Source organism: Palaemon carinicauda, unplaced genomic scaffold (genome assembly GCF_036898095.1).
Source record: "Palaemon carinicauda isolate YSFRI2023 unplaced genomic scaffold, ASM3689809v2 scaffold201, whole genome shotgun sequence".
Taxonomy (NCBI): Eukaryota; Metazoa; Arthropoda; class Malacostraca; order Decapoda; family Palaemonidae; genus Palaemon; species Palaemon carinicauda.
This window is the reverse complement of record NW_027169602.1, coordinates 71,449-85,834: the sequence shown is the minus strand read 5'-3', so window position 1 is coordinate 85,834 and position 14,386 is coordinate 71,449. Positions and strand designations below refer to the sequence as shown.

Below are 14,386 nucleotides of genomic sequence, written 5' to 3'. Positions count from 1 at the left end.
AAAAACGTGCAAGTAGGCCATTGCTCGTGGCGGTGGCCTCCCGTGTGTCTAATCTTTTCTTTTTACATGATGCAGGAACGGGCATGCGATTTTTGGCAGACACGGGTGCTTGTCGTTCTCTTTTGCCAAGGGAACTCGTCAGGACACAACGTAGTCTATGTCTGCCGACATCCGCTTGGTAGCTGCCAACAGATCTGCGATACCCACCTACGGTTACAAGAACCTCACATTATCGTTTGGAAACGGTAAATTTAATTGGAAGTTTCTCGTTGCTGACGTCACATTGGCAATCCTCGGTGCGGATTTCCTCTTTTATTTCCGCCTTCTGGTCGATGTCACCCACCGACGATTGCTCAACGCAGACTCGTACTTGTCGACACCTCAACCCGCCCCCTCTAACCTCGCTTTCCACATCTGCGCACCCACGGATGCCTACGCCCACCTCCTCATGTCGTACCCGGAAGTTTTTTGTCCAGAACTTCGCCAAACACCCACGGCTCTTGCCAAGCACGGTATTTATCACCATATCAAGACGCCGGGACCCCCAGTCTTCGCAAAATTCAGACTTCTGGTACTGGAACGATTGGCAGCTGCCAAACAGACGTTCGCCGAATTGGAGGAAATGGGCCTTTGCCAAAAGGACTCCAGCCCATGGTCGTCACCCTTACACATCGTTCTGAAGAAACACGGCTCCCTCCGTCCGTGCGGGGATTACAGGCGCCTGAACATGCAAACAGAACCGGATCACTACCCCATCCCAAACATCGCCGACGTGACCTACCTGCACAAAGCGAAGGTTTTCTCTATGCTCGACCTCCTGAAAGGGTATTATTAGGTGCCTATGAACCCAGAAGACATCCCCAAGACTGCCATCACCACTCCGTTTGGCACATACACCTTCAATTACTCCTGGTTCTCCTGTTTTGGCCTTCGTAATGCTGGGGTCACTTTTCAACGTCTCGTGGATGGCATCTTACGGGACCTCCCCTTCTGTGTATGTTAAGTGGATGACATACTTGTGTTTTCCTCCTCAAAAGAGGAACACCTCTGTCATCTGCGCATCGTTCTCGACCGCCTGCAACAAAACGGCCTTGTAGTCCGGTACGACAAGTGTACCTTTGGCGCCAACGAAGTGTCGTTCTTAGGGCACCGCATCACTCCTGAAGGAGTCCATCCCCTCCCTGAGAAGGTAGAAGCCCTTCAGGACTTCCCCGCGCCCTCGACAGTCAAAGCCTGCCATTGCCGCCACTCTTGCTCCCCTCTACGCCTCCCTCAAGGGCAAGCCAAAGGACCTGAAGTGGGGTCCCCTTCAAGAACCAGCCTTCTGCAATGCAAAGAAGGCCCTATCAACTGCTGCGGCTCTCACTTTTCCTATCCCACATGCCCCTCTCCTTCTCTTTACCGATACCAGCAACGTCGCTATTGGTGCAGTACTCGGGCGGGTGGTCAACGGCTCGCCCCGCCCATTGGCTTTCTTCAGCAGAAAACTGTCCAAGGCAGTCAGGTGATTCTATCTTCGATCGCGAATTGCTGACGGTGCACTTGGCTGTCAGTCACTTTCGCCATTTCTTAGAAGGTACGCCCATCGTCATTCGCACAGAACACATGCCTCTGGTGCACGCCTTCACGCGACAGTCTGACGCCTGGTCCGCCCGTCAACGCCGACATCTCTCCGCCGTGGCTGAATACAATTGCACCCTTCACTACGTTTCTGGGAAAATTAATCCCGTTGCCAATGCCCTGTCAAGAAACACGTTGGCTGCCGTTCAACTGGGATTGGATTACAACACCTTGGCTGAAGCCCAACGACAGGATCCAGAGTATCAAACATGTAGGACATCCTGCACGTCCCTCCCTTTGGGAAGACTTCCCCCTCGAAGACTCCAACATCACCCTCCTCTGTGATGTCAGTACTGGTAGACCGCGACCTTGGATTCCTGCTCCCTTGCGTCGGCAGGTGTTTGATTTCATTCACGGCCTTTCACATCCCTCGTGCCGTTCTACTGCACAGCTGCTGAAGACAAAGTTCATTTGGCACGGCATTTCTAAGGATGCTAAGGATTGGGTCCGCCCCTGTACTTCTTGCCAAACTTCCAAAGTACATTGACACACTGATTCAGGAGTGGGCACCTTTCCTCAACCTCAGCGTTCTTTCGCACACATTCATGTTGACGTTGTAGGCCCCCTACCCACATCACAAGGACATCGTTACCCGTTTACCGTCATCGACCGCTCCACTCGTTTGCCTGAAGCCATTCCCATAGGAAACTGCAACGTCCGCCTCATGTACATCTGCCTTACTCTCAGGATGGATTGCAAGGTTTTGGTATCCCTGAGCATATTACTTCTGACAGGGGTACCACTTTCACCTCTCAATTGTGGACATCATTAGCGAATCTCCTGGGCATCACCCTACATCAGACGCCGCTGCCAATGGAATGGTTGAACATTTTCATCGCACCCTCAAAGCAGCTTTGATGTCCCGCTGCAAGGATTCCAACTGGTTTACCAGCTTCCCTGGGTCCTCCTGGGACTAAGGACCACTCCTAAAGATGCCCTCAGCATCTCGGCAGCTGAAATGGTGTATGGCGACCCGTTGGTCGTCCCTGCCGAATTCTTTCCTTGTACAACCTCCTCCCGACGATCTCTTGGGAAAATTTACTCCATGCCGCCAGACTTACAAGCCCCCAGTAAAGCATCACATACCGACAGACTTGCACTCTGTAACGCACGTCCTCCTGTGCAACAACACTAGCAAGCCACCGCTAACGCCCCCTTACACGGGCCCTTTCCTTGTGATCCGACGCAGTCCGAAAGCATTCCTACTAAACATTCGTGGCAAAGAAGACTGGGTCTCCATTGATCATCTAAAACCTGCTTATCTCCTGCCAGATGACCCGCCTACAGTTTGCCTCTCTAGATCAGGGCGCCCTATTTAACATGTACAGTATGTCATTTTTAGGGGGTGAGCCATGTACCAACCGTGTCACACGATCGTACATAGTAACTACATTTCATTTTGTGTATATATTATGCTTTTATCTTCGCTCTCCCCTCGCACTAAAAAGAATCTGAAATAACATGTATGTTTTTCTCACCATTAACTGTTGATCGGTGTGGTGTCTGTTGAACAGGAAATTTCCTGTTTCATTGAACCTGAAGTAATGTCCGTTTTTCTCACCGTTAACTGTTAACCGGTGCGGTGTCGGTTGAACAGGAAATTTCCTGTTGCATTGAGTTGTTTTATATAAAGGAGTGTGTTCTGTAACAAAGTTACTCAATTGCTTTCATCCTGTCTTTGTCGCAACCTTCTCTTGGCTCGTCACAATGGAAAACTAATTTTCTATGAGTCTGGAAGTCCTGGCAATCAAATGCTTCACTGTTTCAATAGGGTTTTGTTACTATTCCTTGTTTTTTATTCCAATGACAATTTTTTTAATATTACTTAGGACGATGGGTGTAAACAAAGTTTAAATAATTTAAATACCATACAATAATACTGGTACAAGTTATATTTTACGGTGTTTCTAATATAATTGATGACAATACCTAACGCAAAGCCATTATTTTTTAGCAATTGTCGGCTCACCTTAACTCAAAAACTGGATATCTTCACAGAAATGGTAAAATGTTCTAATCGCAAAATACCTTGAAGTCGTATTGTCTACAAATCGTTCATTGCGCTAATTTTACCCCTAAGTTTATATACTGTACATTTAACTGATATTGTAGATAGAACGATGTTTGTTTGAAAGTTTTTCATGTTTTTCTTCTATATTGCCTTTTTTACATTGCTGCCAAGCAAGTGTGCAAGTTTCTTACTTATCCTTAACTAGATTGAGAATATGCAATTTTTAGACCAAGGTAATTTGTTAGTGGAACATTTTGATAGTAAACTTTTTCAAATCCCACAAAGCTCTACTTTTCAATTTATATTTTGCAAAGTGTTTTTATGCACTTTTTTTTTTCTATCTACTGTACTGTATTATTGCTGGTGTAAAGCGCTTGAATTTGGATTCTCCACCCCCCTATATGAAATAGTGTTATAGGGGGATCCTAGTGAAAAGCTCCTACAAATAATGACAAGATGTGGGTGTATCGTATCAAAACCTGTTGGACAAATATACGTAGCTTTGTCTTAGGGGAATCCTGGCTATTGGATTGGGATTTATTAATTTGGCTATAAAATGGTTTGAGGAAAAATAATCCTACAACACAAAGAAAAATACAGCGCATGTGTAACAATTACTCGAGGCTCTTTCTGATGTAAAAAAGAATCTCCCAGTGGTTTTGAGTTTTAATTTTTTCTAATTATCATAGTAAATTCCATGTGGTTTTTTATATTTTTTGCATCTTGGTTGGTGTTGCCATATTTTAATACAGTTTTTATAAATTTTGTGCATTCCCATCTGAAATGTGGAAATAAAACTTTGACTTGTCTTCTAAGTTTGCAGTTGCTGTTCCTTTTCTTTCTCAGAGTAAATTTCATGTTTAAGTCTACTATATTTCTTTTATTAATCGCACAAACCTCCAGTGGGGTACTGTATTCATTCATTAATCGATTTTATATACTGTATGCTCTGTTTGCTTCTATGTGAAATACAATGATGTTTTTGGTAAGGAATGTTTTCAGCATTAGCTGGACAGCTTTTGAAACTTATAATGAGCACTTAGGCAACATTTGGGACCAAGGTCAAGGAGCTCTGTCCCCTTATGTGTCAGTCTCCCCACTTGCGGTTTTGGGTGCATCTAGTATGATTGTGCCTTTATTTGAATGTCTCATGATTTTTCAGGAAGTGAATGTTGGCTGTTGATTGTTGAATTTGAAGCAAGAGACACTATTGTGGGAAGATGGATTTTACATAGATTTTCTTCTTTTTATTAAACCTGTAGATCCCCACTCTGTGCTATCTAGGAACATGATTGTTCGCAATCATCCCCTTATGCCGAGTGTAGGCTGTGAACCCCTTTTACTGTGTGAGACGTACTGTATGCTTTGAGAGGGGGGGGGTAAGGGAGCCTTGCTGCTTTGTGCCGCTCGTTTGTTCCTTCTATCATCAATCCCCCACTTATTGACATGACTTGATCCCCAGGGAGTATCAGTCAGGAGCAAGGAGCCTTTGGACCTACGTCTGTTGGCTTTCAGGCTCTGGTGGCACGTGGGGTTTCCCATCGGAAATTGAAGCCCCTTTTGTTTGTGCTACTGCTGATGACTAGTCTGTCTTAATTAAGGAAGGTTGGCCTCCTAAGGTCATTCAGGTAGGCTTCCCAGTACCAGTGTCTCCTTTGGTGATGGCGAGTGGTTAAGGGCTTGGGTAAGTGCTTTCTGTGATATTTGCAGTGGTTTTCCTTCTCATGGGCCTTTGGAACTGAAAGGATGCTCTCCTATGGTGCCAGACAGGCGAGTTTCCCTGTGCAAAGACAGCTACCCGTTCACCTGTGCTCTACCCCTACCTGTGTGCTGGGGGGTCTGGGGCTTCTGTTCCCCTGTAGGCTTGATAGTGTTCCCCAGAGTTGTGGTTACTGTTGTGGCAAAAACGGGGCTTTCTTCTCCTGGGGAAGCTTCATTGTCGGTGTTACTCAGACTTCGACTCTCTGATTGTAGAGCCTGAGGTGAGGATTGGAAAGAGGAAGAAACTTGTGCATTCTTCTTTCTCCTCAAACTTCTTTGTTGTTGTTTTCTTTAGCTACCGACTGTGTTCACTTCTAAGCTGAATGTCTGTGAAGTCCAATCAGCTGTTGTAGGGAAGGGCCCTTTTTAACACAACCCTTTTAGGAGGGGTGGATGGCTCCCAACCCGATGGTGAGGGAGCCATGGCTCTGCATTTCGGTCCCCTGAGCCGATGCACGGAGCAGACACTGCCTCAAGACTGCTCCAATGGGGCCAAGTTAGTGTCCATGGGTACTCTGGTAGCCAAGCAAGAATGGCATTTCAGCCCGGTGTTCTGGCCCATTTAGGGTTGATGCACAGGGTCATGGCAATGATCCTGAGCACCCTCGGTAGCTGGCAAGCTTTGAGCTCACTGGAGCTGGGGCTTGGGTCCTTTAGTATTTAGGTGCCAAGTTGAACATGTGATGCCCCTGTGTTTCAGGAGCATTAGCAGTTAGTGTCCTAAGTGACTGGGCTGACATTTTTTGACTCTGTGCTTCAGACCCTCCTGGGTCATAACAGTGTTATAACTCCTCTCCTTGGTCCTCCAGGGCCTAGGTCCTGGTTACTAAAGTTCCCTAGCAAGATGAATAGCAGAGGCATTGGGCCATGTCTTAGATCCCTGGATACCCTGGTGGCCAAGTTGTTAGTGTTGGCCTAGTGTTTTGGGTCCTCGGTGCCGTAGCCTTGTTATAGCAGGGTCTGTAGCTGTGGCTCTCCTGTCACGGTTCTGGGATTGGGGTGCCTTTGATTACCTTGGTATCCTGCTCTAAAGCAGTGACCCAGTGTCAGAGCCCAGAGGACTGGTGTCTGCTCAGTGTTTTGTGATGTATGATGTCACAGCCGTGATCCCATGTCCTAACCACCTGCTGTGGCCCATGTGGGGTCTTTCTAACTACATTTGTAGTGGGATGGTATTGGGGTATGGCTCAGTGTGTTGGGCCCTGTAACCAATGTATGTGACTGGTGCCGTGAACCCCTTTCACATCTCCCCTGGCATTGTGGATCAGTTTTCCTTTTTATTTAGGGAGGGGACCTCTGTAATCACTATGGAAACTTGTAGCAGAAGAGATGAAAAGCAGTAAGCTTTTCAGCATTTCCCCTCATCTGACATCTGAGAGTAGGAGATTGCTTGTTGTGCCTTTTAGATAAATCAGAAGAGGCACAGGGCCGAGCCTTGGGTAGCGCGATTCCTTAAGGATGGTTACTTACTACCTTCTTCAGCCCTTTGGCAACCACTCTTTTTCTTGTGGCGATAATGCTCTTCCATTCTTCCATCTCCGAGAATCCTAGCCTTGCGGACAGAAGTAAGAGGGATGCTTATGTTGGATGTGCATGGAGAATTCCATCATAGGAAGACTTTTAGTACCTGTGGATCAGTTAATTATTAAATACTTGCCTTCTCCCTCTATAGTTCGATGACCAGTTGGGTTCTCTGCATTCCAAACTAGGTACTGTACTGCTCCTCAGTGTGTTCAGATGTTCACCTTGGTAATAACTTTGGGCCACTAACAAGGGGATAAGACAGTGGATGTCTTTTATGGATGATCCTGGCCTCCTTCCTGTGGCAGTAGCTACAGGATTGAATTAGACTTTCTGCTCAAGTCATGGTATGGCTACTGTATGGATAAGAGTTGTGGTGTGACAATGAAACTATATAAAACAGATTTCGTAGATTTGAGAACAAAGCATTTAGAAGAATATTGGGAGTTGAATGGCAGGACAGGATTAGAAGTGACACATAGAGATTGAGTGCCATATATAGGTGAGATCATGGTGAGGGGTAGGAGGAGATGGTTTGGACATTCTCTTGACACTTCCCAAGAGAGATTAGTTCTCCAAATATTTGTTTAACTATGCTCCACAAGGCACTAGAAGACTTGGAAAACCCAGGCCTACATGACTGAGGACTATGAAGCATGAAGTAGACGATGAATGGAAAAGTATTGATTTCAAAGCTCAAGAAAGAGAAGACTGGCAAAATCTAAGTGAGGCGCTTTGCGTCAATAGGCGAAGTAGGTGATGATGATACAAACCTAAGTTTAGATAATAATTTCCCTCGCCTTTCCCTCTGTCCTGATCTGAAAGGTCGCAAGTGAAGGCTTCATAAGGTAAGGGGAATAGCTCTTCGTCCTCACTCCCACCTGTTACTAATTGCCCATTAGAACGATTAAATGGCAGTCTAGCTTCCACTGAAAACTTATTCCCTACCTTAAGGACTCTGGTCTTGTATAGCTAGGAAATATACAAATTGAATTATAATTGTGAATTTGCATTTCCTTAGTCTTGCTATAGGTGTCTTTATACTGCAGGATTATTTTCCTCTACACAGGGTGGAGGGGTCTGTAAGGTCATTTAGTGCCCAAATATAACTAGGGAGAAACTCTGGTGTTACTTTTAAAGTTTGAGAGGTTGGACAGCCAAATGGAAGAAAGTGAGTGGGAGTAAAGGTTAAAGTATATAAAACTAGCTGTTAACAGCCAGAGGAATGCTACAAAGACCCTTGAGTAACCCCTACATTTCATTGCTTGGTCGCTTATCATCACCTTCTACAGGGAAGGGATATTGGGTGGGAAAAAAGCAGGAAACGGATGTCTTTACTTCATCACACTGGCCCGACCTATGCTAGTGGTCTGGATACTCCTCCGTACTTACTAGAGCCCTAGGGTGAACCTCAACCCTTGTCAGTATGAATTAGGAGGCTGTAAGGCTTTGGTTCGACCTAGCGAGTAGATTAGAAGACGGGCATATAGAATATTATAATTGTTTTTATTAGATGCATTAATTGTACAGTTAATAATTCCCACCAAATGATTCTAATCTTTATTCAAATCCCACAGATTCCTGGCGATTCAGATTCATTGATTGGTTCACACCCATTTTTCCATCAGTTGAGGCAAACCGGCCTAGGAAGAAGCCCTGCGATAGTGGAAGTTGTAATTGTTTTAGCAAGAGACCATGTTGAAGATTTTAGTGATCCTCTGCGCTGAAAAAGAATCTGTATCTGCTTTATAGAAGGATAATGCTACATACAGTAACTGAAATACAGGTGAGTTAATAATACAGTACTTATCTTAGAAAAATGGCCACCCTTTCTTCATTTCCAATTGAAGGATGATGATTACAGATAGTACAGTATTCTGCTTTTTTATGGAGGGGAAAACCAACTCTACTAACATTTCGAAAGAAATTGTAAAATTTCTCTGGATTATACTTGAAATTTTGGCACATTGTCTGATTCTAAATTCAGGTCTGCCATTATTATGCTTCCAAATGGTATTTACTTAAGTGTATGTTGTCCTAGGAACATCAATGCTGAAATAGGGCTCTTGTGCATTTCATGAAAACCAGGGTTTTTGGGTGAGGCAGAGAAAACTTGACAAGGGAAAACTATATTTGGTGTAACCCAACCACATTTAACTAATCTAACCTTAGGACACTGTGGCCTTCTAACTTACTAGGACACTTGTCCCCACTGCAACCTCTAGTAAAATTCCTTAGGTTCCTCTCTATTTAGAGTGGCTATTACAGGGAGTAGACTTCCCATAGTTCAGAGAGGGTATAGTTTGGTGACTTAAGCTGGCTGTTGTGGAGCTGTTCCTGCCTCGTCTGAGGATGAATTTACATACTCATAATGGTTGATTATGAAAGTTTTCATAATGATTGGTAATAAAAAGAAAATTTACCCGATTGATGGAGTCATAACAGTTGATAGTCATAAGTTATTCGTAAAATATTGCAGTTTCATTTCACCACAGAGAATTTTACTTTTGATGTCTCTCCAAAACCTCTGTTCTGGGTCTGTCATTTAATTTAGAACATTGAACATATTCATCTGTAATGAAATCTGAGTTAAAGCCTTAATAAACACAGCCATTTCTCAATGATTGTGTGATTACCAAGCGATAAAATGTATTCTCGGATCTCAAAATGGCACATGATTAACACTAGAAAATGAACAATCCCCAACAACTGGAAGAGCTTTGGAAGTGGGACTATAAAATTTTGTGCAGCCCATGTTGTCTGCTAATGATTTAGCATAGACACCTGAGCAGTGAGGTATAGAATTGATATTAAGTGCATACAAAAAAAGAAAGAGGGAGGGATGTCAATGACGGTTGATACGAGAAAGTTATCAAGATGAGTTTTTAAGAATGTAGTAGATATTTGAAATGCAAGAATATTTACCTATAGAATTTATATGCATTAAAATATGTTGAGAGAAAATTGACAATTACAAAGGTCTAGGGATTTTATACTGATATATCAGTGTTGTTCTGATATGGTAGATGAATTTAAAAGTGGTATAACTCCGAACACTTACTTGTTTTATTAGAAATTTGTCAAAGTTGTAAAAATAGCCAGAAACCCTCATGTAAGTGTACAGTATAAGATGCCTTTCTCGGGTCATTTTGCATTTTTTATTATACTCTGTGTTAACAACTGCAATGTAATAGTCCCATGGCTACCTACCTCTTGGTGAGGATAGAAGCAACTTTAGCTATGGTAAGCAGCTCTTCTAGGAGGAGGACACTCCAAAATCAAACCATTTTTCTTTAGTCTTTGGTAGCGCTATGGCCTTCCACTGTCGTGGATTAGTGTTCTCTTGCTTGGGAGTACACTTGGGCATGCTGTTTTATCCTGTTTCTGTTCCTCTTGTTTTTTAGTTTTTAGTTTGTCAGTGTTTGTATGATATTTGGGTTACTACATAAAAATTTAAATGTGCCTGAGAGCTCAATAGGTTTGATTTCATTCAATGGATGGGAAGACTGATATATCGCATTCTTATGCTCGCATGAAATTGGGAATTGTATATCACAATTGTACCCAGTAAAGTATAAAGTTGAATTACTGATTTTTTTTAAATTAAAATATTTGTTTCATATCCTGAGTACACCTTTAATTCATAAAGTAATGTCTAGTTTAACTCGTATAATATGAATGCCAGGCAGGTGGGCGACTGGCACAATAAAATATAAGGTGTAGTAGTTTCTGCGAGACTAGGATCAACAGAGCAGAGTTTGGGGTCTGTAACATTAGTTTTTTTCTGCCGTGTTAAACTGAATTAAAAAAGACTACATGTATAATGCGTTTCTAATCATGGGCTATTGGACAAAAGGCCGGTCTTTGGGGTTGTGGGAGTGTGCACATTTTGCTCTCGATGCCAATCTTGTGGAAAGGGGAATCCTTATAAAGAACTGCCCTTTGACTTTGAAAGTTGCCTGGCCAACTGGATAATGTTTTTCCAGTTGTATGATTGACTTGTGAAGTAAGTTTTGATACTTGTTTTCTGTCAAATGTTGACGTGACAGTTAAATCCTTACTCTAAAGGTCATTCTGTATACTGTATTGCTAGTTTATTTTTATTTTTTTGACAGGAGCATATTTTCTGAGGAACTCGCTGTTGTGTACAGTAACGCCTCCAAAACAATAATTTTTTATTGGATACTGATCAAATTAGTAGACTTGGATGGATCAGTTTTGTCCTATTTAATAGGGTGTGCCCCATTTTTTTCCGAATATGCACACAATAACCGATTGAAAGTGGAATTATATTTTATGTACTGGTAAGTTTGCCGTGTTTGGAGTGCTAATCCAAAACTTTTCTGGCATGTATTGAGAAAATCTTTCTGGTATTGTTTGGATAATTACATATCGTAGGTGAAATTTTTGTAGTGTCAAGTGTATTTCTGTAGTGAAGCATGGGCTGTCGAATTGAATCGGTTGACGAGATCACCTTTAGGGTTAGTGTTCACAGCAGTCATTTATTTAATAGTTAGATTTCTAACTTGCACTCTGCAGTTGGTATGAGGGAAAGACACTTGAAGATAATGGTGTACTATTCTTGAAGAAATTCTCATAGCAGTTGAGTAATCTCATGGCCTTTGTCAGATGCTAGTTCATTGGGAATCCCAAGTGACAAATGTTTGTCGCAGGTTGAGAGTCTGATCTATTTATTCTTTCAACAATTGGCCCCTTTGAATTGGTAAGATACTTCGAGGTAGGTAACAAGTTCCCTTGTATTGAAAGTCTGAGCATGATTTATTGTTAATTTTTTCTCATTTATTTCCTTATTGCTTTTCCTCACTGGGCTATTTTTCCCTGTTGGAGCTCTTGGGCTTATAGCGTCTTTCTTTTTCATGTAGGGCTGTAGCTTGGCTAGTAGTAATAATAATAATAAGCATTGAAATGGTTTGGCCATCGACATTTTAAGTTTAGTTGGAGCTCCTTGGTTAAAAGGTGCTGTCTGATTATGAAGATTGAATCCTACTTTGGTGTTGATAGCAAGTGTATTATTTTATTACTAAATAAGCTACAACCCTAGCTGGAAAAGCAAAAAACTATAAGCTCAAGGCTTGCATTTAGGAGGGCAGTCCAGTAAGAAAAGGGAATAATAAAATAATCTGAAGTTATGAATGAGACAAAATATTTGTATATCGGTAACCTTGAAATAATTATGCCATGTATTGTATAAACTATGAAATGATACTTGTCACCATTGACAGAAAGCATTTGCAGTATTTGAACTTAATTCCAACAATTCAACTGCTAGATTAGGAATATAATTCTACAATCTGGTCACAACTGGAACTAAAGGGGCACTCAGTGGAGTACAGACTAACGCTGCAGCAGCCTATTTCTCGACATTTTGCTCGACAGTGACCTTGACCTTTGACGACCTTCCAAAATTGGATAATTTCCAGCTTTTTAAAAGTTATTCCCTGCAAGTTTCATTAGTGTACCATTAAAATTGTGGCAAAGAAGCTGTTCACACACAAACTGATAAAACATACCTGCTAACTTCGTTGTCAGAGGTAATCAAATACTATGTTGGCAGCCTGTTAGCGTCTTGCCATCGCAGGTGTAGTCATTGCAGTTTCTATTTTCCACAACAGAGATCTGCATAATACTTTAAAGCTTTTATTCTTCACTGAACCTTATGGTTAGGACTGCTGCGTGCAGCCTGACGTTTTCAAACTATCCACACTTCTTTGCACCTGGCCTAATTGCAGTTTCTCACCTAGCACTTCCCTGTCTGTCCTCTCCCTCCCAGCATCCTTTGTCCCAAAAGCATTTCTCACAAGTGTATGTCAAGCAAATGTGCTCTTCCTTTATTGATGTCATGGTCTTAAAGCTGGTTCATCATCATAAGCTTCACCAAGTGGCAGATGATGTTACTGACAGATGGTAAAAGTTCTTGATAAGTGCAGGGAAGGGATGTCTTAAGCAGCCTTAGGTTGACTGTGGGATGTTAGTCCCAAAGACATCTCCCACAAGTGTTATGTTGAGCAACAAGTGTGCTTCCTTTATTGATGTCATGGCCTTAAAGCTGGTTCATCATCATAAAGCTTCCACCAAGTGGCAGATGGTGATGAGAGATGGTAAACGTTCTTGATAAGTGCAGGGAAGGGATGTCTTAAGCAGCCTTAGGATGACTGTGGGATGAATGAGCAGTACCACGAGGTACACGTTGAGAAACTTTATCGTTTAGTACCCCACTCGCGTGAAAAATGTTTTGGCGACTGACAAGTGCATGATCCGAATGTTAAATAACTGTGTAGATCAACGATCAGCATTGCAAGGGAATAGCCATACACTCGTTCATGTACGGGAGAAGGTAAAGTCTACTCGGCTATTTCATTCTAAGATAAACCTTAGCCAACCATCAGTCAGTACTTCACATCTGTGTTGTTTACACCTCTCCAAGCCAGCCGACTGGTTTGAGAGGTTCAAATGGTATTTTTCATAGTCAAGACGATGAAAATTACTCTGGAGCTGGGCTCTGCAGACCACAAAGCAGCAAAGTTTTCCCTGTGACGCCTCAAAATATCATGGAGGGATAAAAATTGTAAGAAATCTGGAATAATGATAAATCTGGTAAGTTTATGAACTTTGCTTTGAAATTCATGTTGTCTAGATTAAAGGTTAACTTTACGCACTCTTAAAGTAACCAAATGTAATTGACTTGTGTATGTATAAATTTCAGTTGTGCATTGTACGGTAATTTCAATTTATATTACATAAAATACATTAATGTAAATAGATATTCATTGGAGTTTAATATAGTATTAATATACTGTTTAATACCTGACAGGTTTGTTTTGAAAGGTGCAGCATAGGACATTTATTGCTGAGGAAGAATTCCATGCTCTCAAGGTAGCAAAGATCAGGTAGGCTAATGGTGTAAAAAATTTTGGCTTTCTCTGATTTTGGTGAATATAATTTTTGTACTTGTCACATTGATAAATATGTTTACTCTATTATACTTTGAGATATTAAGAGTGGGAAGAAATGGTTTTGGGGTCATAATCAGTAATAACAAAGGAAAAAGTGGTAAAAGTAATGAAAGGCTTTCAAAGATTCTAATGATGATAGGGATCAGCTAGTAAATATATTTTCAGCATATGCCCCTCAGATGGGTTGACAACAACTAGAAAAGGAATTTCAACAAGAGTTTGAGGCAGCTATTAAAACAGTCTAAGAGAAGCTAATCATAGGAGCAGAGAAGGGAACGATATGAGAGGTTACATCAAGGCCATGAGTTTTGAGTTAGAAATAAAGATGGGGAGTATATATTTAGTGATGGCTCGGAGTTTTGAATTGTCATGTATGAACACCTGGCTTCCGAAGTTGGATAAGCCCCTGATAACCTACTGAAGAGGAGGAGTGGAAAGCTAGATAATTACACCCTGGTTAGAGGAGCTGACAAAAACATGAAGTGTAAAGTGATTTTAG

General features: G+C 42.1%; 1 long non-coding RNA gene across 2 annotated transcripts in view; it reads left to right on the top strand.

Annotated features, from left to right (window-relative positions):
- Positions 1–14,386, top strand: part of LOC137635954 (uncharacterized) — a 50,299-nt gene that overhangs the window by 16,432 nt on the left and 19,481 nt on the right. For both annotated transcript variants that reach the window (XR_011042869.1, XR_011042870.1), the window contains exons 2-3: positions 8,491–8,699; positions 13,746–13,821. This is a non-coding gene — a long non-coding RNA (uncharacterized lncRNA). The remainder of the gene's footprint in view (positions 1–8,490; positions 8,700–13,745; positions 13,822–14,386) is intronic.